Raw genomic sequence first — 25857 nt, 5'->3', positions numbered from 1 at the left:
GTTATCCGACGTATCCGACAAAAGATGTTGATAAGGAATTTATTCAATCTGATACTTGAGCGTATTTTACAAATGACGATGATAATGAATTTATTCACTCTGATAGTTAGATTTTTTGAATGTTATCCGATGTATCCAACGTAAAGAAGTTGATAAAGAATTTATGCACTCTGATGCTTGGATTTTGACAATGTTATCCGACATATCTGACAAAAGATGCTGATAAAGAATTTATTCAATGTGATACTTAGATTTTGTTAATTTTATTCGGATAACCGATGTATCCGGCATAGGATGTTGATAAAGAATTTATTTGCTCTGATACTTAGATTTTGTCAATTTTATCCGACAAAAGATGTTGATAAAGCACTTATTCATTCTAATACTTATATTTTGTAAATTTTATACGTTGTATGTGACAAAGATGTTGATAAAAAAATTATTCTCTCTGATATTTAGATTTTCTCAATGTTATCCTATGTATCCGTCAATAGATGTTGATAAAGAGTTCAATTACTCTGATACAGTCTGATACTTAGATTTTGTCAATTTTATCCAATGTATCCAACAAAGGACGTCGATAAAGAATTTATTAAATCTGATGCTTAGATTTTATCAATTTAATCCGATGTATCTGACGAAAAGATGATGATAAAAATTATTCACTCGGATACTTAGATTTTGTTAATATTATCCAATGTATCCGAGAAAGGATGTTGATAAAGAATTTATTCAATCTGATACTTAGAATTTGTCAATTTTATCCGACGTATCCGACAAAAAATGTTGGTAAAGAATGTATTCACTCTAATACTTATATTTTGTACATGATATACAACGTATCCGTCAAAGGACATTGATAAAGAATTTGTTCACTCTGGTGCTTAGATTTTCTCAATTTTATCAGGCGTATCTGACAAAAGACGATGATAAAGAATTTATTCACTCTGATACTAAGATTTTGTGAATGTTATCTGATGTGACCGACAAAGGAAGTTGATAAAAAAATTTATTCACTCTGGTACTTAGATTATGACAATGTCATCCGACGTATCCAACAAAAGGTGTTGATAAACGATTTATTCAATCTGATAGTTCGATTTTGTCAATTTTATCCGATGTAATTGACAGAGATATTGATAGAAAACATTTATTCACTCTAATACTTATATTTTGTCGATGTTATCCTATGTATCCGAGAAGAGATACTGAAATAGAATTTCATCACTCTGACAGTTAGATTTTGATAATGTTAACCGATGTATCCAGTAAATGATGCTGATAAAGAATTTATACTTATATTTTGTGAATGTTAAGCTGGTGTAACTGACAAAGGAAGTTGATAAAAGAATTTAATCACTTTGATACTTATATTTTGAAAATGTTATCCGACGTATCCGACAAATGATGTTGATAAGGAATTTATTCAATCTGATACATAGATTTTGTCAATTTCATCCTGTAGCGATAAAAGATTTTATGTTGTGGTAATGGGAAGATTCGCTACTGTGGTGATAGAGATTTCTCCTAGTGCGCCACTTATAGCGCTGGAGATTGTGTCAACTAGGCTAGCGCCGCTCTCAATTAATGAGAGAAAATTGAATATGTAGACATACCAATGTGGCTTCTTCTTTCTTGAGCTATCCGGAGATCAGATTCCTTTGGGAGCATTTACCTTGGAGACTGGCGAACTAATTACCTATTATCGGACTAGACTCAGGCATATAAGAGAAACAAACACATATAAGAAGACAATAGATTTATTGAACTTACATGCTTAGTTGTACAGCAACGGGTCACTTCAATGACAATAATGGTGACCGAGATTATTTGCGGTACGAACCGTTTTAGATCTCACTTCATATTAAAATTAAAAAACACATTTACCCCACTCCCAAACGCAGTTCTTTCGTCCTGCGCTCTAGGGACTGCCTGCCATTGGCTGACGTGCCCCCTGGATGCGAATCCTCGTCCAATAATCTCTTAAAGATTTTTTAGATGATTCAGGAGTTCACACAGTTTTTCGTCTTTTAATCTTCCTTGGAAATTTTATGCATTGAATTTTTTTCTGCTACAATTATCTTAGAGAAATTCGAACGACTAGCGCCGTTGTCTGACTGAAGCTAGAAATGCAATTTCTCTTTTTGCTGATTAAGGACTTTTCATTTTTGCGACTAGATTTAGCTTAATTATAAGAAGTCGGAATTATCATTAGAAAGGAACTTTATTTTTGTATTTCAAATACATCACACCTTAATCATGGTACATATCACCCTGCACATGAAATAATGACGCCCCATCATTAGATACTGAACAGCGTGATGTCTGAATACTTTCATTTATTGTTCTTGTTCTATTCTACACCAATATCTATAGTTAATATAACGTAATATTATGATTTTTTGTTATATGTTATCTAATATACTAAATATTTTTTTTTTCTTTATCAAAAACTGATTACTCTAACTTTTCTAATAAGGTTGGGAATTTTATACTCTTAAATAAGTTTTTTTTTTGATTTTGCTTTCTATATGACGTACTACATACTATCTAAACAGCGTTAAATGAATAACATGATAATATTACACCTAATTCTACTTGTGGTACATACATGAATGATTTATAACATAAAATATTTGGTTCAACATATTCACTGATGACATTAAAACACTTTCACTATTGAAATTTTTGCATTGTCAAAGCTGTTGGGAAGTAACGAATGTAGCTTCACATCTATTCATCACCTTTCGTGTCCTTAGTGTACTACACCCTTCTGTTGTAAATTACTGTCCTTCACTCCCTTTGTCCTGGCAAAAATTACGAAGCACTTCCGTTATGGTTTCTTCATGGAACAGTTTGAGTCTAGTAGTCTTCACATGGTAAGTTTTTCTTAATCCTCAATTGGGAAATGACCGTTGAATATAGTTTAAATAATTAATTGGGAAATGAGTTGTCTTACTCTAGATGTTTGTGTTTTTCTTCTCAGTATAACATTTTTTAGGATTTTTGAGGCACCTAAAGAATGTATTCTTGCGTAAAATTGTTCATTTTTGCCTTTTGAAACGGGTTGTCGTCATATTATGGTGACTCTTTTAATATATTGTATTTAAGTTCAACTTCGAACCTCTTCAACTATCATCTAACTTCAAATATCGTTAAATATCGTTTATCTTGTACTGCTCGATGGTGTTCTCAGAGTTAAAGTTAAATTGTCTTTGATTTCTGCTTCAAATATCTTCAATTATCATTTAACTTCAAATATCGTTTATCGTGTGCTGATCGATGGAGTTCTCAGAATTAAACTTCAAATTGTCTTTAATTTCGTCTTCAAATATCTTCAAATGTCTTTAAGCGTCGTCTTACTTTAAATATCGTTTAATATCGTTTAGTTTCAAATATGACCGCTATACTGTCAAATTGTTCTGGGGTCCATAGTGAGTATCAACAGCGGTATCTACGTATTTATATCTTGTACTGGCCGATGGGTTTCTCAGCGTTTATGCGATTATATAGTTCGTTAAGGCACTTGATACTGAGGTTCAAATATAGTGTTACCTGATCCATAATATTGTTCATAGTCGAAGAAACGACGATCGAAGGTAACTGTTGTTTTCGTAGACGAAGTTGGGATGAAAGTTGCCTGTGGTTATGGTGAGTACTCTTCGTTGGTTGAGATATGATAAAATAGATGTTACCTGTTCGTATCTGTACTGGGCAGCTTCTTGTCATACTCAATGACCAAGGTGTCCATTTACTTTCCTGTAATAAAAACAATGCGGCAGAATCACATGTTCTTTGAAGCAAATACACATACAATAATTCACGCATTAATTGGGTTATAATTTCTTAGCTCTGAGACAGAATTAAATAAATACACTAATATTAGCACTCACAATGGAAATCTAAAACAGAAATTTCTTCAAATTTGTTTTGATAACGAAAATATCGATATTAAATAAACATAATTTACCCTACATTATTAAGTTTGAGGTCTACTTTTACGATACTTTTCATGCCTGCATTGTTCACGCAAGTCCGTGCTGTATAAGAAACGCATGGGCAGCGTCATAACCACACGGTTTTACGCACACGATACTACGATGGGGGACCAAGACATAACAAGGACGCGTGGAGACCTCTATACCCACTAGTTGTCTGATGTCTTCCCTATTTCTTGGCTTAGACGTTCTTATGGGGTTCCGGGTTTAACGGCTGAAATGCAGAGGTTCTTAGTCTCAGGATTTTTCCGTAATTGCAAGTCAACATTGGTGCCTCATATTCACTTTTCGAATAAGGTCATTAGATGCAGGATTTCCAAGCTTGCCTCCGTAGATTCCAGTTAATGCTTGGCAAAGAATATAAGCATAATGAAGAACTGACATCAATATCTTTTTAGAAGGCTATTGTTTGAGCAAATCCTTCAGCACTAAATAAATAAATATTATATTAAAGTCTTATTAGAATCCGTTAAGCGTGAATCACCTTCACATTAATAGGGAATTCCTTGTGGGTTTTACTTAGTCGCCATTGGACATACACAGGGTTTCAATCCATATATCTTAACTGATCAAATGGTTTTAAAATTTTACGTATTATTATTGAGATATAATTTCACATCCGCTGTGAAATTCTACATATAAACTTACACATAGGTTTTTTGGTTATAGTTACCAGTAGTTTGTTATTAGTACATATAATACTCGAGTAAGATACACATGAAAGAGCAATATGTAGGCCTAAGATAATTATAATCTGCACTAAGATAAAATATTTCATATAATTAGACGCTTCTGTACTGATAATTTCTTGTTTTTTTTTTTGATAATATCCATCTTGGTTAGGACATGGGTCGATTTTTCATAGAAAATCTGAGGGGAACCTGAGCATAGGTAAGATATAACGTGACTGACTTGCGAAAATATGCCACAGAAATTTGAGCTCAAGGTATGTCATAGATAAACCAATAAAAATAAAGAATATTTTTTTCACAGAACTATAGAACAGTGATCTCTCTGTTATTTTATACGTAATAGATATAAACTAATTAAATAAAATTTTCTTTTCGCCAAGGAGCTAAATACATAAATGCCTATGTTTCTCTTTGGAACTAATTTTTAACACAGCTGGAGGAAGCATACGTCATAGATATAATATAATAAAATTAAAAAGCTTTTTTTTTTTCTCGGAGCTATAAGAAAGTAAACTCTCTGTTTCTCTTTCAAAGCATTCTGATTCAAAAAACGAAAACTTGACTAGCTCACAGAAGTTTCTATTCAACCTTTAAGTATTGCTTTGATTGGCCCTGATTGGCATAAAAATACTAATTTCTTACACTTGAAGGACTGAAAAATATCCCTTCCTATGATCGTTTAAAAAAAAATTACAAAAAACAATCATTGGCCTTGTGTTCCTCCCCAGGCTTCCCACAAGACGTGGTCCAACACCACTTTTCGTTTTCAGTAGACCACTAGCTTCCTACCTTTGGTTATTTTCTGTTCCAACCTTTCTATTATCCTTTGAAAAGGCATAGAAATAACACTAACGAAAATAAGACATCTAAAACTTAATCAAATCCTTACTTGGTTAACTCTAAATGCACACTGTTAAATTTATTATGGTGTTAAATTTATTATCTTTGAAATTTGTCTTTACGTTAATTAGGGATATTTCCATCTGTCAGGTTTTTTAACCGTTCTACCTGACTGTGTCGTTATTTTCTCCGGGGGTTCGTGTGGTTTTTTCTTTTTCGGGTTTTCTATAGAAAAAATGTCAAATTTTTTTTTTTTTTTTTTAAAAAAATATTTGCCATTTAATTTAGTTTTTTTCGCGTGCGGGGCTGCTGAGGTCGGCCTTGATTTCCCTGTTTCTTGAGCTACTATATGGTCCGATTCGACTTTAGACTCTTCAGAACTGGTTTCTGATGAGTCCCGATTAGAACTTTCAGAGGGGGTACTCTTTGTGGTATCACCTGCCATTCCGTCATAAATTTCTACTCATCTGGAAGTAGAAGGTTTATTCTCTAAGTCCTCGCCTTGAGTTCTCAACTCGTGGGATTTGAAATATTTTTGAGAGCTTTGGGAGGAATCAATAGTTTTTGCGGGGTTCCTCCATTGTTTGAAGGCCATGTCTTCAGGGGGATGGGTCATTCTTTGCACAAAGGTTTCCCTCCATGAAGTCCACTTTTTAGGTTTGACTTTGGACACAGTTATACCATGATGTTGACCTTGCTGGTCATCCTTGGGAGTTTTATTCTCGGGCGATGTACTTTGACTCTTTTTTATGGGTAATTAATTAAATCCATAGCTTCTCGCAGGTTTGTTTTAATTAACTCTTTGAGTGTTTTCTTTACAGTGATACCGGGGGTTTCTACAGCTCTGTTTAATTCTTCCTGTAAGGACAGGGGCCTTTCTATTGGTGTTGCAGGGGAAAACATATCGTCTGGAAATCTTTTGGGGGGACATGGGGTCGAGATTCTATCGGGGAAAAATTGGGTTTTTGGAGATATTGTATAATCTAAATCTCCCGCGCTCGCCGATGAATAACTTTTTGGACTTTTTGGCGTTTTTATTTCATGAAAAAATCCTGGTATTAGGAATTGTTTCTTAGGAACAACTAGATTTTCTATTGCTAAAAATTGTTCAAAGTTTTTTTCATCACTTTCATTTTCAAAATAATTTTGTTTAAAATTAAAGGGTTTTAGCTCTGCCAGTCTTGACCTAGGGGGCTCATTTTCCGAATCTGACGAATCAGTAGAAGAGGGATGTGACATCCATCTGTCTGGAAATTTTGCTCTTTTTATTCGGCTAACATGCGCCTTGTAAGTTTTTCCACTATCGGGGTTCTCCATTTTAAAGGTATATTCATTAACGTACTTTTTGACTATTCTGTACGGTCCAGAATATTTGTTGGAAAGTTTTTTTCCTTCCGTTTTTGCCTAGTTCTTTAGGTAAAAGAAGTCTCCTACTTTGAAATCTATATTCCCCTTAACTTTGGGTTGGTTTCTTAGCTCTTGGTTTATTTTACATTTTTCCAACTCTTGCCTCATACTTTGTCCATTTCCAAGTTTTCCTCATTCTATTTATGAATTCTTGTTTATAATCTTCTGAGCCGTTATAATACTGCCGAGATTCAATAATCTCATCATACGGGATTCTAAAATCTCGACCAAAAAGTAAATAAAATGGATTGTCTCTGGTTGTTTCGGAATAAGCAGTGTTGATTAAGTTAGTTAAGTAAGGTAAGAATTTATCCCAGTCGTGCCGATTGTCAGTCTTAAAAATACATATAAAATTCAAGAATATATTATTCCTGTTTTATATTTTTCCATTGTATTGTTGATTGTAAGGTGCTGTCACTATTTTCTCTATATTAATGAAACTCATTAAATCTTTTGTTACTTTTGCAACAAAATTGCTCCAGTTGTCGCTCAAAATTTTGTTAGGAATGCCAAATTTTAAAAATAATTTTGCTAATTCCTTACTTGTGGCATAAGCACCTTGATTTTTCAATGCTTTTGCACAAGTAAATCCGGAAAAATGATCTACAACCGAAAGAATAAAAGTATGGCCTCTGCTAGAAACAGGTAAGCCTCCACTTGTCTCGTACAGGTCAAATGAGATAATATCGAAGGGGTACTTTGCTACTGGTACCCTTCCCATTGGGGGATTTGGATAAGCTGGGGGGATTTTTCTCAAATTACATGCTTCGCATGTACTTACAAATTCTTTAAGTTTTGTCAGTGTCGATTGTACGTAAAAGTATTGTTTTAGCTTCTAGAACGTTTTCATAAATCCTAGATGTCCGCCTGTGTCCGAAGGAAAATATTCAAATGCAAGCCCTATTAGGTTTTGTGGTAACACAGGTATGATCGAGGTTTGGTTTTTATTTGTTTCAGCAGTCACAATCCTACACAGTACTTCTTCATCAAGGTCGTAGTAAAAATTATCTATCTCTTTTTTAAGAGTTTTGAATTTATCCAGTAACGCCTTATCATTCACAAAATAATCAATTAGTGCTACACACACTTCGTCCTTTTTTGCTTTCTTTTTATACTTTCAAAAGACAAGGGACAATAGTTAATCGTATTTTCTTTTACTGCGTCTTTGACTTTGTTTTTCTTATATCCATGTTTGATTTTGGCATTTATAGCGTTAATTTCATTTTCTTCAGTTTCCGACGGATCATTTTCTGGATATCTACTCAAAAAGTCGCAAGCTGCGTTTTGTTTTCCCTTTAAATGTTCAAATTCATAATCTAGGTCTTGGATTTTCATGATCCATCTAGCTAGGATGCCCGTGAGATTTTTAAATGTGCGCAGATACTTCAAGCTTTTATGGTCTGATTGTGGTATAAATTTTCTAACAATTAAATAATGCCTATATTTGTTCAGGTGATAGATAATGGATAATCAGTCTGAATTAGTGTTGGAATAGCTACATTCACCCTTTGATAAGGTTTTACTTGAATAGAATATAGATTTTTCTTTGTGTTTGGGTTTTAACTGTGTGGAGTTAGTTTTTCCTTCTGGGAGTATTTGCGAAATGATCGCGCCTATGTACTTTGAGCTAGCATCAGTGGTAACGATGAATTTTCCGTTTTCGAAATCAGGGAGTGATAAAATTGGTTCAGAAGTGAGCGCCTTTTTGAGTTGGTCTAGGGAAGTTTGAGCTTCCTTGGACCAGGTAACATTATGGGAGTTTCCTTTGGTTAATTCCGAGAGGGGTTTCGCAATTTGGGCATAATTCCGTACGAATTTTCTAAAGTAGCCAGTAAGTCCTAAAATTCCCCTTAATTGTTTCATAGTTTTGGGGGGCTTGAGGTTCTCAACACATTTCATTTTATCAGGGCCTGGGAATATCTCCCCCTGGGTTACTTCTACTCCTAAAAATTTAATTTTGGATTGAAATAAATTTACTTTCTCGGGCCGGCATTTTAAATTGCCTTGCCTGAACTTCTCGAACACCTCAGCTAAAGTTGCAAAGTGTTGCTCAGTGTTTTCCCCCACGCATATAATATCATCAACAAAATGAATTATATTCCTTAATCCTCTCAACAGGTGCAATAGGGGTCTGCATAACGCGCTTGAACTTGTTTTAAGCCCAAATGGTACCCTTAAGTATTCATAAGATCCGTATTCGGATGCTGAAAATGCAGTTTTATGGACATCCTTTTCTGCTATTTTCACTTGGTGGTAGCCTTGGGTAAGGTCCAAAGAAGTAAAAATTTTGTTTGTGCTTTAAATGGATTTAAGAATTTTGTCTCCTCTTGGTAGGGGAAATTTATCGTTAACTACGTGTTTTTTGAGAGCCGTATACTCCACTACAAGTCTGATATCTCCATCCTTTTTTGTTAATTAGATCACTGGGGCACTATGCGGACTTATATTTGGGCGTATAATTTCGTTTCTTTCTAATTCATGGATTTTATTTTTTTTTTTTTTGCTACAATTATCTTAGCGAAATTCAAACGACTAGCGCCGTTGTCTGACTGAAGCTAGAAATGCAATTTCTTTTTTTGCTGATTAAGGACTTTTCATTTTTGCGACTAGATTTAGCTTAATTATAAGGAATCGGAATTATCTTTAGAAAGGAACTTTATTTTGGTATTTCAAATACGTCACATCTTACTCACGGTAAATATCACCCTTCCCATGAAATAATGACGCCCCGTCATTAGTTATTGCCCATTAGGAGTTTTAAAATTTTTCAATTATTTTTCTTGTTTTATTCTACATCCCTATCTAAAATTCATCTACCGGACTAAGATTATTTTTGGTTCTAGGTTAGCTATTATATTAAAAAAAAAAATTTTTTTCTATATCTAACACTGATTACTTTTACTTTTCCAATAAGGTTGGGACTATTCTACTTTTACATTAGTTTTTTTTTGCTGTCTATATGACGTACTACATACTATCTACACAACGTTAAATGAATAACATAATAATATTACACCTAATTCTACTTGTGGTACATACATGAATGATTTATAACATACAATATTTGGTTCATCATATTCACTGATGACATTAAAACACTTTCACTTTTGGGATTTTTGAATTGTCAAAGCTATTAGGAAGTAACACATGTAGCTTCACATCTATTCATCACCTTTCGTGTCCTTAGTGTACTACACCCTTCTGTTGTAAATTACTGTCCTTCACTACTTATGTCCTGGCAAAAATTTCGAAGCACTTACGTTATGGTTTCTTAATGGAACAGTTCGAGTCTAGTTGTCTTTACACGGTAAGTTTTCCCTAATAGTCAACTGGGAAATGACCGTTAACTATCGTTCTAATAGTCAACTGGGAAGTGATTCTTCCCACTATAGGTGTTGGTGTTTTTCTTCTCAGCATATTATTTTTAGGATTTTTGAGGCACATAGAGAATGTATTCTCGCGTAAAATTGTTCATTTGTGCCTTTTGAAACGGGTTGTCGTCATACTATAGTGACTCTCTTAACATATTGTCTTTAAATTCAACTTCAAACCTCTTCAACTATCATCTAAATTCAAATGTCGTTAAATATCGTTTATCGTGTACTGCTCGATGGTGTTCTCAGAGTTAAAGTTCGAATTGTCTTTAATTACTGCTTCAAATATCCTCAAATGTCTTTAAGTGTCATTTAACTTCAAATATCGTCTATCGTGTGCTGATTGATGGAGTTCTCAGAATTAAACTTCAATTTGTTTTTAATTTCGTCTTCAAATATCTTGAAATGTCTTTAAGTATCTTTTAACTTCAAATATCGTTTATCATGAGCTGATCGATGGAGTTCTCAGAATTAAACTTCAAATTGTCTTTAATTTCATCTTCAAATATCTTCAAATGTCTTTAAGTATCATTTAACTTTAAATATCGTTTAATATCGTTTAGCTTCAAATATCATCACTATACTGTCAAATTATTATGGGGTCCATAGTGAGTATCGACACGATATCTACTTATTTATATCTTGTACTGGCCGATGGGTTTCTCAGCGTTTATGCGATTATATAGTTCGTTAAAGCACTTGATACTGAGGTTCAAATATAGTGTTACCTGATATTTATTATGGTTCATGGTCGAAGAAACGACGGTCGATGTTAACTGTTGTTTTCCTAGGCAAAGCTGGGATGAAAGGTACTTTGGGTTATGGTGAGTACTCGTCGTTGGTTGAGATATGATAAAAATAGACGTTACTGGGTCATATCTGTACTGAGCAGTTTATCGTAATACTCGATGACCAAAATGTCCATTTACTTTCCTGTAATAAAAACAACGCGGCAGAATCATATGTTCTTTGAAGTAAATACACATACAATAATTCACGAAATAATTGGGTTATAATTTCTTAGCTCTGAGACGGAATTAAATAAATACACTAATATTAGCACTCACAATGGAAATCTAAAACAGAAATTTCTTCAAATTTGTTTTGATAACGAAAATATCGATATTAAATAAACATAATTTACCCTACATTATTAAGTTTGAGGTCTACTTTTACAATATTTTTCATGCCTGCATTGTTCACGCAAGTCCGTGCTGTTTAAGAAACGCATGTTGCAGCGTCATAACCACACGGTTTTACGCAAACGATACTACAATGAGGGAATAAGACATAACAAGGACGAGTGGAGACCTCTATACCCACTAGTTTTCTGATGTCTTCCCTATTTCTTGGCTTAGACGTTCTTATGTGGTTGTCGGGTTTAACGGCTGAAATGCAGAGGTTCTTAGTCTCGGGATTTTTCCGTAATTGCAAGTCCACATTGGTGCCTCATATTCGCTTTTCGAATAAGGTCATTAGGTGCAGGATTTCCAAGCTTGCCTCCGTAGATTTCAGTTAATGCTTGGCAAAGAATATAAGCATAATGAAGAACTGACATCAATATCTTTTTAGAAGGCTATTGTTTGAGAAAATCCTTCAGCACTAAATAAATAAATATTATATTAAAGTCTTATTGGAATCCGTTAAGCGAGGAACACCTTCACATTAATAGGGAATTCCTTGTGGGTTTTACTTAGTCGCCATTGGACATACACAGGGTTTCAATCCATACATCTTAACTGATTAAAAGGTTTTAAAATTTTACGTAGTATTATTGAGATATAATTTCACATCCGACGTGAAATTCTACATATAAACGTACCAATAGGTTGTTTGATTATAGTTACCAATAGTTGGCTATTGGTACATATATTACTCGAGTAAGAAATATTATATTTCTAGGGTAAGAAACACATGAATAAGCAAACTTGCGGCACTTAATGACACTGGTAGGCCTAAAATAATTATAATCTGCACTAAGACAAAATATTTCATATAATTAGACGCTTCTGTACTGCTAATTTCTTGTTTTGGATACTATCCATCCTAGTTAGGGCACGGGTCGATTTCTCATGGAAAATACGAGTGGGACCTGAGTCAGTATAGGTAAGTTACAACGTGACTGACTTGCGAAAATATGTCAAAAAAATTATAGCACAAGATATGTCATAGATAAATCAATGAAATTAAAGCGCGTTATTGTCACAGAACTAAAGAACAGTGATCTCTCTGTTATTGTATACGTCATAGATATAATATAATGAAATTAAAACGCTTTTTTTTTTCTCGGAGCTATAAGAAAGTAAACTCTCTGTTTCTCTTCCAAAGCATTCTGATCCAAAAAACGAAAACTTAGCTCACAGAAGTTTCTATTCGACCTTTAAGTATTGTTTTGACTGGCCCTGATTGGCATAAAAATACTAATTTCTTTCACCTTAAAGACTGGGAAATGTCCCTTCCTACGGTCATTTAAAAAAAATTACAAAAAAGAATCATGGACCATGGGTTCCTATCCAGGCTTCTCACAAGACGTGGTCCAACACCACGTGTCAGTCTCAGTCGACCGCGAGCTTCCTACCTTTGGTTATTTTCTGTTTCAACCTTTCTATTATCCTTTGAAAGGGCATAGAAATAACCCTAACGAAAACAAGACATCTAAAACTTAATCAAATCCTTACTTGGTTAACTCTAAATGCACACTGTTAAATTTATTATGGTGTTAAATTTATTATCTTTGAAATTTGTCTTTACGTTAATTAGGGATATTTCCATCTGTCAGGTTTTTTAACCATTCTACCTTACTGTGTCGTTATTTTCTCCTCTGTTTCTTGCGGTTTTCTATTTTTCGGTGTGTCTAGCGAAATAAGGTCAAACTTTTTGTATTGTTTTTTCAAAAATTCTTGCCCTTTTAATTTCGTTTGTTTCCCGTGTGCGGCTGCTGAGGTCGGCCTTGATTTCCCTATTTCTTTAGCTACTATTTGGTCTGATTCGACTTCAGACTCTTCAGAACTGGTTGCCGACGAATCCGGATTGGAACTTTTAGAGGTGGCACTTTTTGTGGTATCACCTGCCATTCCTTCGTAAATTTCTACTCCCCTGGAAGTAGAAGATTTAGTCTCTCAGTCTTTGTCTTGAGTCTTCAATTCGGGAGATTTGAGGGATTCTTGAGAGATTTAGGAGGACTCAATAGTTTTAGTAGGGTTCCGCCATTGTTTGAAGGCCATCTCCTCAGGGGGATGAGGCATTCTTTGCAATAGGGATTCCCTCCGTGAAGTCCACGTCCAGTCGTGTTTAGGTTTGACCTTGGACACAGTTATATCATGATATCGACCTTGCTGGTCATCCTTTGGAGTTTTATTCCCGGGCAATGTACTTTGACTCGTTTTTATGGGAAAATTTATTAAATCCATAGCTTCTCGCAGGTTTGTTTTAGTTAAATCTTTGGGAGGAGTTTTATTCACAGTAATACTGGGGGTTTCTACAGCTCAGTTTAATTCTTCCTGTAAAGACAGGGGCCTTTCTATTGGTGTTGCAGGGGAAACCATATCGTCTGGAAATCTTTTGGGGGGACATGGGGTCGAGATTCTATCGGGGAAAAATTGGGTTTTTGGAGATATTGTATAATCTAAATCTCCCGCGCTCGCCGATGAATAACTTTTTGGACTTTTTGGCGTTTTAATTTCAGGAAAAAATCCTGGTATTAGGGATTTTTTCTTAGGAACAACTATATTTTCCATTGCTAAAAATTCTTAAAAGTTTTGTTAATCACTTTCATTTTCAAAATAATCTTGTTTGAAATTAAAGGGTTTTAGCTCTGCCAGTCTTGACCTAGGGGGCTCATTTTCCAAATCTGACGAATCAGTAGAAGAGGGATGTGACATCCATCTCTCTGGAAATTTTGCTCTTTTTATTCGGCTATCGGGGTTCTCCATTTTAAAGGTATATTCATTATCGTACTTTTTGACTATTCTGTACGGTCCAGAATATTTGTTGGAAAGTTTTTTTTCCTTCCGTTTTCGCCTCGTTCCTCAGATAAACGAAGTCTCCTACTTTGAAATCTATATTCCCCTTAACTTTGGGTTGGTTTCTAAGTTCTTGGTTTATTTTACATTTTTCAAACTCTTGCCTAACTATTTTATATGTTTTCCTCATTCTATTTATGAATTCTTGTTTATAATATTCTGAGTCGTGAAAAAAAATAACATATTAAAAAAAATAAAAAAAAAGAAATATAAAAAATAGAACAAAAAGTAAAAAAAATTGAATTTATCTTGTTTTTTAGGAATAATAATTGTTGATTAAGTTGGTTAAATAAGGTAGGAATTTATACTAGTCGCTCCTATTGTCTTTTGTATAAATACTTAGAACGTTCGAAAATACTTTATGCCTGTTTTCTATTTTGCCATTAGCTTGTGGGTAGTAAGGCGCTGTTACCATTTTCTCTATATTAAGACAACTGATTAAATCTTTTTTTAATTTTGTAACAATTTTGCTCCCGTTGTCTATAAAAATTTTGTTATGAATCCTAAATTGTAAATATTATTTTGCTAATGCCTTACTTGTGGCATAAGAAAATTGATTTTTCAAAGCTTTTGCAAACGTGAATCCGGAAAAATTATCTACAACCGAAAGAATACACGTATGGCCTCTGCTAGAAACAGGTAAGCCTCCATTTGTCCCGTATAGGTCGAATGAGATGATATCAAAGGGGTACTTTACTACTGGGACCCTTCCCATTGGGGGATTTGGATAAGCTGGGGGGATTTTTCTCAAATTACATGCTTCACATGTACTTACAAATTCTTTAAGTTTTGTCAGTGCCGATGGTACGTAAAAGTATTGTTTTAACTTATGGAACGTTTTCATAATTCCTAAATGTCCACCTGTGTCCGAATGAACATATTCAAATGCAGGCCCTATCAAGTTTTGTGGTAATACAGGTATTATCGAGGTTTGGTTTCTATTTGTCTCAGCAGTCACAATCCTACACAGTATTTCTTCATCAAGGTCGTAGTAAAAATTATCTATCTCTTTTCTAAGTTTTGAATTTATACGGTAACGCCTCATCATTCACAAAATAATCAATTAGTGCTACACACATTTCGTCCTTTTTTTGCTTTCTTTTTATATTTTCCAAAGACAAGGGACAATAGTTAATCTTATTTTCTTTTACTGCGTCTTTGACTTTGTTTTTCTTATATCCATGTTTGCTTTTAGCATTGATAGCGTTAACTTCATTTTCTTCAGTGTCCGACGGACTATTTTCTGGATATCTACTCAAAAAGTCGCAAGCTGCGTTTTGTTTTCCCTTTAAATGTTCAAATTCATAATCTAGGTCTTGGATTTTCATAATCCATCTAGCTAGAATGCCCGTTGTGTTTTTAATTGTGCGCAGGTACTGCAAGCTTGTATGGTCTGATCGTAATATAAATTTTCTACAAATTAAATAATGCCTAAATTTGTCCAAGTGGTAAATAATAGATAATAACTCTAAGTTTGTGGCGGAATGACTGTTTTCGCCCTTTGATAAGGTTTTACTTGAATAGCATACAACTTTTTCTATTTGTTTAGGTGGTCCCTGTAAAGGGTTAGGGTTTTCTACTGGTATGATGCGCGAAAGGGTAGCGCCAATCCCTTTCGAACTAGCATCCGTGGTCGCGATGAATTTTCAGTTTTCGAAATAAGGGAGTGACAAAATTGGTTTAGAAGTGAGCGCCTTTTTAAGTTGGTCTAGGGAAGTTTGAGCTTTCTGGGACCAGGTAACATTATGGGAGTTTCCTTTTGTTAATTCCGTGAGGGGTTTCACAATTTGGGAATAATTGCGTACACATTTTCTAAAGTAGCCAGTAAGTCCTAACATTCCCCTTAATTCTTTCATAGTTCTGGGGGGCTTGAGGTTTTCAACACATTTTATTTTATCAGGGTCTGGGGATATCTCTCCCTGGGTTACTACTACTCCTAAAAATTTAATTTTGGATTGAAATAAATTTAGTTTCTCGGGACGGCATTTTAAATTTCCTTGCCTGAACTTCTCGAACACCTTAGCTAAAGTTGCCAAGTGTTGCTCAGTGTTTTCCCCCACGCATATAATATAATCAACAAAATGAATTATATTCCTTAATCCTCTCAACAGGTGCAATAGGGGTCTACATAACGCGCTTGAACTTGTTTTAAGACCAAATGGCACCCTTAAGTATTCATAAGATCCATATTTAGATTATGAGATTTGAGTCATATGGACATCCTTTGTGGCTGTTTTCACTTGATGATAAACCTAAGTAAGGTTCAACAAAGTAAAAATTTAGTTTTTATCTGAAATTGAGTCAAGAGTTTCGACTCATATAAGAAGAGAAACAGTATTGCTAACTGATGGTTTATTGAGGGCCCTATAATCTAATACGAGTCTAAGATCTTCATTCTTTTTTGGTACTAAGATCACTAGTGCACTATACGGACTTATACTTGGGCGTATAATTTCTTTTTTTTCTAATTCATGGATTTTATTTTTTAACCACTCTTTGTGCTTATATGGCACACGATATGGCTGTTTTGCTACGGGATTACCAGTCGTTAAAAATTAATTCTGATAAAATGGAATAAGCCCGATATCATCTTCATATGCAGAAAATACATCCTTAAAATTACATAATAATTAGCATAATTTTTGATTAAGTTCCATATCCGTAATATGATACATTTTAAATTTGTTTAAAAATTGCGATTTAGTCAAGGGATATTCCTTATTTGAAGTTTTAATACCGTTAACTAGGTTTTTTTTAGAATTTTCCCATGTATTTAAATCATTTTCCGTTAAAACCTCGATTTGGACTAAACAAGTCTCCTTTTTAATTGTAATTGTATCGTTTTCATGGTTATTGGATACCCAAATAAAAACTTCCCCTTTGTCATAAGGTATAATCTGTTCCTCGCATAACAGATTTTCGGGTATTTCAGCCGGTGTCGCAAACCATATTTCTGATTTGCTAATTATTTGCTCGATCATTTGTGATATTTGGATTTTTTGCATCGTTTTGGGAGGGATTTTTGTTTTCCTTATCGCAAATCCGTAATATTTCTCTTCATTTTCATTGTTTATTAGATTCATACTGGCGCTATGCTGCGCCATTGCGGCATCTTGTGGCGTCACGTTGGGTTTTACTATGTTTTTCCACAATTCCACTATTTTCTTAATTTCATTTGATCTGTACTGTCGCATATCTGCTATTTTTATTTTCGCAGATTCAATACTGTTATTATTTAAATTTACTTCATTTCTGCGATATCTCTCAGGATAATTGAACAAATTTCCAATTATGCCCTGTCTTTGCGAGACATGGGGTTCAAAATACTTCGACATTATACCACTAGAAATTTTGTTTACTGTTATGTTATCTTCGTAACCTCTATTACGATTTCTTAAGGTAGAAATTTCTTCCCCCACCTTAGCTGGGTATACAAGCTTCTCGTTGGCTACGTCTAATAATATTCTATTAGACCTTAGAAAATTTGCCCCTATAATGGGTTCATATGGGAGATTATCACATATAATAAAATTTGTCATGAAGGTTCTGTTGTCTCTTTTTACGTTTAGGCAAATTGACCCTTTTGCATTTAATTTATGGCCTGTAATACTTGTTAAATTGGGATTACTTGGGTTCTTTTGTCGCCTAAAGTGCAGAGGCAACGTATTAAATACGCAAGAGTTTATGATATTTACAGTAGCTCCACTGTCAACCAAGGCCGTAAAGTAAACGTTTTCTACAAAAAAATCATTAAATATAGGTAACTTGTTAATAATATCACTACAAGAAGGCACTAGTATTGTTTTGGACCTATTAAATATTCCTGGCACCCTCTGGGTCCAATTTATGTTTCTGAGGGGCCTGAAGTGTGTCACTGAGAATTTATTACATGTCGTGGTGACTGTTGGTGGTAGTCAAACACCCTAGTTTCCATAAGCCTGCTTAAAAGGCGTATGCCTGTATTTAGCCTCAAGACATAAGTATTATAATTTTAAGATCTCGGGTTCGTAACATGTGCAGGTACTTAGTTACAGTTTTTTTTTATTTAATTACTTATGTGTTTCATCGGCCAATTTTCCGTAGGTCCATAGTTCAGTATCGCCTTATATTTGACGTTGCGGAGCGGGGGGTTTTAAATAAGGTAATTAATTTTCCTGTTGGGGAAAGGGTCATACAAATTTGGTTGGTACGCATTATAAGGTACTGATTGGCAAAATCCCCCCTGGCTATAGCCTATTGCACGACCGGTGCTAAAATTTGTTCTTCTGAACAAATGGTTACCGTAATTTTGAGTATTACCGACAGCATTTCTTGGTATGGGATTGGTGACGTAGTGGCACTCTCTTGCTATGTGGCCGACACGATTGCAGTTATAGCACCTTATTATTGTAGGGTTAATGGGCTGAAAACGTATTGTTTTCTGCCTAGCGGGTTCTGGCGTTTTGTTTCTCTGTGCTACTGGGGAGTTATCCCTTGAAAAGAAATTGGGGGATGTCTGATCGCCCTTGAAGATTAGGTTCGCGTTTGAGTCGCCTAGGCTGTTTATTTTTGCATTACTATGATTAGCAACCATTTTATCAACTTCAAATAGTCGCTCTACTTCTTGGACTGCAAGATCCAACGTCTGGATATTCTTGGATATTATTACTCTATATAGTTTTGGGGGTAGCCCTTGCAAAAAGGTATTTAGTATGATTTTTTCATACAGTTGCCCAGAACCACTTCCGTATTTTGCTTCTACCGAAATGCGTATATTATCCAGATATTCCCTTATATTTTGTGAAAAATCAAAGCTTACTTCTCCATGTTTTAATTTATTTATTGAACTGGTATCTATAAATATCTCTTTGAATACTTTTAATAAGTCATCAACCGTATTTATTGGCAAGTTGGCGTTATTGCCTATGGTACGCTCGACCTGTTTTAGAAAGGTTAAGGCCTGGTCTCTTAATCGTAGAAGCAGCATGTCTTTTAACGCTCCAACGTCTGTTTTTGTTAATTGTACAAACTGGGTCAATTGAATATTGAATTCGTCAATATCTGATTGACCATTGTTTTCCGGGATAGATTTTGAAATTTATATATTTTTTGCTAATAACTTTTTCAATATTAGTATTTAATTATTTTGTTTAATGTTTTTTTGTTTTTTTTTGCGTTTATATCTACATAAAAATTTAATTAAACAATTTTTGGGTATGCAAATATCTAAAATTATATAAAATGGGTTTAAAATAGTATCCTATCGAGTATATGCCTAAAAAATTTTATTATATTTCTGTATCTTTCCAAAAATTAAATTTGAATTACAAAGTTTAAATAGCCTAACTAGTTCGCAGTTATCCTCCGATGTCCGACACGCGCCAGGTGTACTATTGAAGAATTATTTGTGGTAATAGAAAAGATTTGCTCGTGGCAATAGAGATTTCTCCCATATTTCCACTTATAGGGATGGAGATGGTGTCAACTAGGCTGGGGCCGCTCTCAAGTAATGAGAGAAAATTGAATATGTAGACATACCAATGTGGCTTCTTCTTTCTTGAGCTATCTGGAGATCAGATTCCTTTGGGAGCATTTACCTTGGAGACTGGCGAACTAATTACCTCTTATCGGACTAGACTCAGACATATAAGTGAAACAAACACATATAAAAAGACAATAGATTTATTGAACTTACATGCTTAGTTGTACAGCAACGGGTCACTTCAATGATAATAATGGTGACCTAGATTATTTGCGGTACGAGCCGTTTATAAGTCTCACTTCATATTAAAATTAAAAAACACATTTACCCCACTCCCAAACGCAGTTCTTTCGTCCTGCGCTCTAGGGACTGCCTGACATTGGCTCACGTGCACCAAGGACGCGAATCCTCGTCCAATAATCTCTTAAAGATTTTTCAGATGATTCATGAGTTCACAAAGTTTTTTGACTTTTAAACTTCCTTGGAAATTTTATGCATTGCATTTTTTTTTGCTACAATTATATTAGCGAAATTCGAACGACTAGCGCCGTTGTCTGACTGAAGCTAGAAATGCAATTTCTCTTTTTGCTGATTAAGGACTTTTCATTTTTGCGACTAGATTTAGCTTAATTATAAGGAATCGGAATTATCTTTAGAAAGGAACTTTATTTTGGTATTTCAAATACGTCACATCTTACTCATGGTACATCTTACTGTAGCGATAAAAGATTTTATATTGTGGTAATGGGAAGATTCGCTACTGTGGTGATAGAGATTTCTCCTATAGCGCCACTTATAGCGCTGGAGACTGTGTCAACTAGGCTGGCGCCGCTCTCAATTAATGAGAGAAAATTGAATATGTAGACATACAAATGTGGCCTCTTCTTTCTTGAGCTATCCGGAGATCAGATTCCTTTGGGAGCATTTACCTTGGAGACTGGCGAACTAATTACCTATTATCGGACTAGACTCAGACATATAAGAGAAACAAACACATGTAAAAAGACAATATATTTATTGAACTTACATGCCTAGTTGTACAGCAACAGGTCACTTCAATGACAATAATGGTGACCGAGATTATTTGCGGTAAGAACCGTTTTAGATCTGACTTCATATTAGAATTAAAAAACACAAGTATCCCACTCCCAACCGTAGTTCTTTTGTCCTGTGCCCTAGGGACGGCCTGCCATGGGCTCATGTGCACCAATGACCCGAATCCTTGTCCAATAATCTCTTAAAGATTTTTCAGATGATTCAGGAGTTAACACAGTGTTTTGCCTTTTAAAATTCCTTGGAAATTTTATACATTGTATTTTTTTTTGCTACAATTATCTTAGCTAAATTCGAACGACTAGCGCCGATGTCTGACTGAAGCTAGAAATGCAATTTCTCTTTTTGCTGATTAAGGACTTTTCATTTTTGCGACTAGATTTAGCTTAATTATAAGGAATCGGAATTATCTTTAGAAAGGAACTTTATTTTGGTATTTTAAATACATCGCATCTTACTCATGGTACAATCCGATGTAACTGACAGAGATGTTGATAGAAAACATTTATTCACTCTAATACTTAGATTATGTCGATGTTATCCTATGTATCCGAGAATAGATGTTGATATAGAATTTAATCACTCTGATACTTAGATTTTGATAATGTTAACCGACGTATCCAGGAAATGATGCTGATAAAGAATTCATTCACTATGATACCTAGAATTTCTCAATTTTATCCGACGTATCCGACAAAGGATGATGATAAAGAATTTATTCATTCTAATACATAGATTTTGTCAATGTTATCCGACGTATCCGACAAATGATTTCGATAAGGAATTTAAATAAAGAGTTTGTTCATTTTGATACTTAAATTTTGTCAGTGTTATCAAAAGTATCTGTCAAAAGACATTGATAAAGAATTTATTCTCTCTGATACTTAGATTTTATCAATTTTATCAATCATATCTGACAAAAGACGATGATAAAGAATTTGTTCACTCTGATACTTATATTTTCTCAATTTTATCAATCATATCTGACAAAGGACGATGATAAAGAATTTACCCACTCTGATACTTAGATTTTGTGAATGTTATCAGATCTATCCGCCAAAAGAATTTGATAAGGACCTCATTTACTGAGAAACTTAAATTTGGTCAGTGTTATCAAACATATCTGTCAATAGACATTGATAAAGAATTTATTCACTCTGATGCTTAGATTTTCTCAATTTTATCATTCATATCTTACAAAGGGCAATGATAAAGAATTTATTCACCCTGATACTATCAAACGTATCTGGCAAATAATATTGATAAAGAATTTATTCACTCTGATGCTAATATTTTCTCAATTTTATCAAGTGTATCTGACAAAAGACGATGATAAAAAATTTATTAACTCTGATGCTTAGATTCTGATAATGTTATCTGACGTATCCAGAAAAAAATGTTGATAAAGAATTTATTCACTCTGACACTTAGATTTTGTCAATGTTATCCTGTGTATGCGACAAAGGATGCTGATATAGAATTTGATCATTCTAATACTTAGATTTTGATAATGTTATCCGACGTATTCATCACAGGATGTTGATAAAGAATTTTTTCACTCTGTTACTTGGATTTTGTCAATTTTATCCGACGTATCCGACAAAAGATGTTGGTGAAGAATTCGTGCGTTATGATACTTATATTTTTCCAATTTTTTCCCACGTTTCTAAATAAAGTTATTGATAAAAAAATGTTACTACTGAATTTTTTCACTCTGATACTTAGATTTTGTCAATGTTATTAAACGTGTGTGTCAAAAGACATTGATAACGAATTTATTCACTCTGATACTTGGATTTTCTCCATTTTATCAAGAGTATCTGACAAATGACAATGATTATGAATTTATTCACTCCGATACTTATATTTTGTAAATGTTATCTGATGTATCCAACAAAAGAAGTTGATATAGAATTTATTCACTCTGATACTTAGATTTTGACAATGTTATCCGACATATCTGACAAAAGATGCTGATAAAGAATTTATTCAATCTGATGCTCAGATTTTGTCAATTTTATCTAGATAACCGATGTATCCGGCATAGGATGTTGATAAAGAATTTATTCACTCTGATACTTACATTTTGTCAATTTTATCCGACAAAAGATGTTGATAAAGCATTTATTCATTCTGATACTTTTATTTTGTAAATTTTATACGTTGTATCTGACAAAGATGTTTATAAAAAATTATTCTCTATGATACTTAGATTTTTTCAATGTTATCCTATGTATCCGTCAATAGATGTTGATAAAGAGTTTAATCACTCTGATACAGTGTGATACTTAGATTTTGTCAATTTTATCCAACGTTCCAACAAAGGATGTCGATAAAGAATTTATTCAATCTGATGCTTAGATTTTATCAATTTAATCTGATGTATCTGACAAAAAGATGATGATAACAATTATTCACTCCGATACATAGATTTTGTTATTGTTATCCAATGTATCCGAGAAAGGATGTTGATAAAGAATTCATTCAATCTGATACTTAGATTTTGTCAATTTTATCCGATGTATCTGACAAAAGATGTTAATAAATAATTTATTCACTCTAATACTTAGATTTTGTCCATGTTATCAAACATATCCGTCAAAGGACATTGATAAAGAATTTGTTCACTCTGGTGCTTAGATTTTCTCAATTTTATCAGGCGTATCTGACAAAAGACGATGATAAAGAATTTATTCACTCTGATACTAAGATTTTGTGAAAGTTATCTGATGTGACCGACAAAGGAAGTTGATAAAAAAATTTATTCACTCTGGTACTTAGATTATGACAATGTTATTCGACGTATCCGACAAAAGGTGCTTATAAAGGATTTATTCAATCCGATAGGTCGATTTTGTTAATTTTATCCGATGTAATTGACACATATGTTGATAGAAAACATTTATTCATTCTAATAGTTATATTTTGTCGATGTTATCCTATGTATCTGAGAAAAAAGGTTTAAATAAAATTTAATCATTCTGACACTTAGATTTTGATAATGTTAACCGATATATCCAGTAAATGATGCTGATAAAGAATTTATACTTAGATTTTGTGAAAGTTATCTGATGTAACCGACAAAGGAAGTTGATAAAACAATTTATTCACTTTGATACTTAGATCTTCGCAATGTTATCTGACATATCCGACAAAAGATGTTGATAAGGAATTTATTAAATCTGATACTTAGATTTTGTCAATTTCATTCCATGTAATTCACAGAAATGTTGATAAAAACATTTATTCACTCTAATACTCATATTTTGTTGATGTTATCCTATGTATCCGAGAATAGATATTGATATAGAACTTAATCACTCTGATACTTAGATTTTGATAATATTAACCGACGTATCCAGCAAAGAATGTTGATAAAGATTTTGTTCACGCTGTTACCTAGATCTTCTTAATTTTTTCTGATATATTCGACAAATGATGTTGATACAGACTATACTCATTCTAATACATAGATTTTGTCAATGTTATCCGACGTATCCGATAAATGATATCGATAAAGAATTTTAATAAAGAGTTTGTTCATTTTGATATTTAAATTTTGTCAGTGTTATCAAAAGTATCTGTCAAAAGACATTGATAAAGAATTTATTCTCTCTGATACTTAGATTTTCTCAATTTTACCAATCATATTTGGCAAAGGACGATGATAAATAATTTATTCACTCTGATACTTAGATTTTCTCAATTTTATCAATCAAATCTGACAAAGGACGATGGTAAGGATTTTATTCACTCCGATACTTAGATTTTGTGAATGTTATCTGATGTATCTGACGAAGAAGTTGATAAGGAATTTATTCACTATGATACTTAGATTTGGTATGTGTTATCAAACGTATCTGTCAAAAGACAATGATAAAGAATTTATTCCTTCTGATACTATCAAACGTATCTGTCAAATGATATTGATAAAGAATTTATTCACTCTGATGCTTAGATTTTCTGAATTTTATCAAGCACATCTGACAAAAGACGATGAAAAAGAATTCATTCACTCTGATGCTTAGATTCTGATAATGTTATCCGAAGTATCCGACAAAAAATGTTGATACAGAATTTATTCACTCTGATACTTAGATTTTCTCAATTTTATCCGATGTATCCGACAAATTTGCTGATAGAAATAATTTATTCACTCTGATACTTAGATTTTGTCAATGTTATCCCATGTATCTGAAAATATATGTTGATAAAGAATTTATTCAATCTGATACTTAGATTTAGTCAATTTTATCCGATATATCTGACAAAGATGTTGATAGAAAAAATTTATGCACTCCGATACTTAGATTTTCTCAATTTTCTCAAGCATATCTGACAAAAGACGACGATAAAGAATTTATTCAGTCTGATAATTAGATTTTCTGAATGTTATCTGATGTAACAGGTAAAAGAAGTTGATAAAGAATTCAATCCCTTTGATGCTTAGATTTTGATAATGTTATCTGACAAATGATGTTGTTAAAGAATTTATTCAATCTGATACTTAGATTTTGTCGATTTTATCCGATGTATCCGACAAACATGCTGATATAAAAAATTTATTCACTCTGATGCTTAGATTTTGTCAATGTTATCCCATGTATCTGACAGTAGATGTTGATACAGAATTTAATCACTCTGACACTTAGGTTTTGATAATGTTAACTGAAATTTCCGGCAAAGGATGTTGATAAAGAATCTATTCGCTCTGATGTCTAGATTTTATCAATTTCATCTCTACCTATCCGACAAAATATGTTGATAAAGAATTTATTCATTTTAATAAAAAGATTTTTTCAATGTCATACGACGAATCCAACAAATTAAATCGATAGCGAATGTTGCGAAATATCTTGCCCGCCCTGATACTTAGATTTTATCAGTGCTATCAAAATCATCTGTCAAAATATCTCGAAGCATAGCTTATGCAATCTGTTACTTAGAGTTTCTCTATTTTATTATAAATATCTGACAATGCACGACAGTATTAAATTTTTTCACTCTAAT

Source organism: Artemia sp. Qi Xiang Cuo, chromosome 9 (genome assembly GCF_049724085.1).
Source record: "Artemia sp. Qi Xiang Cuo chromosome 9, ASM4972408v1, whole genome shotgun sequence".
Classification (NCBI taxonomy): Eukaryota; Metazoa; Arthropoda; class Branchiopoda; order Anostraca; family Artemiidae; genus Artemia; species Artemia sp. Qi Xiang Cuo.
This window is presented reverse-complemented; position numbering follows the sequence as displayed.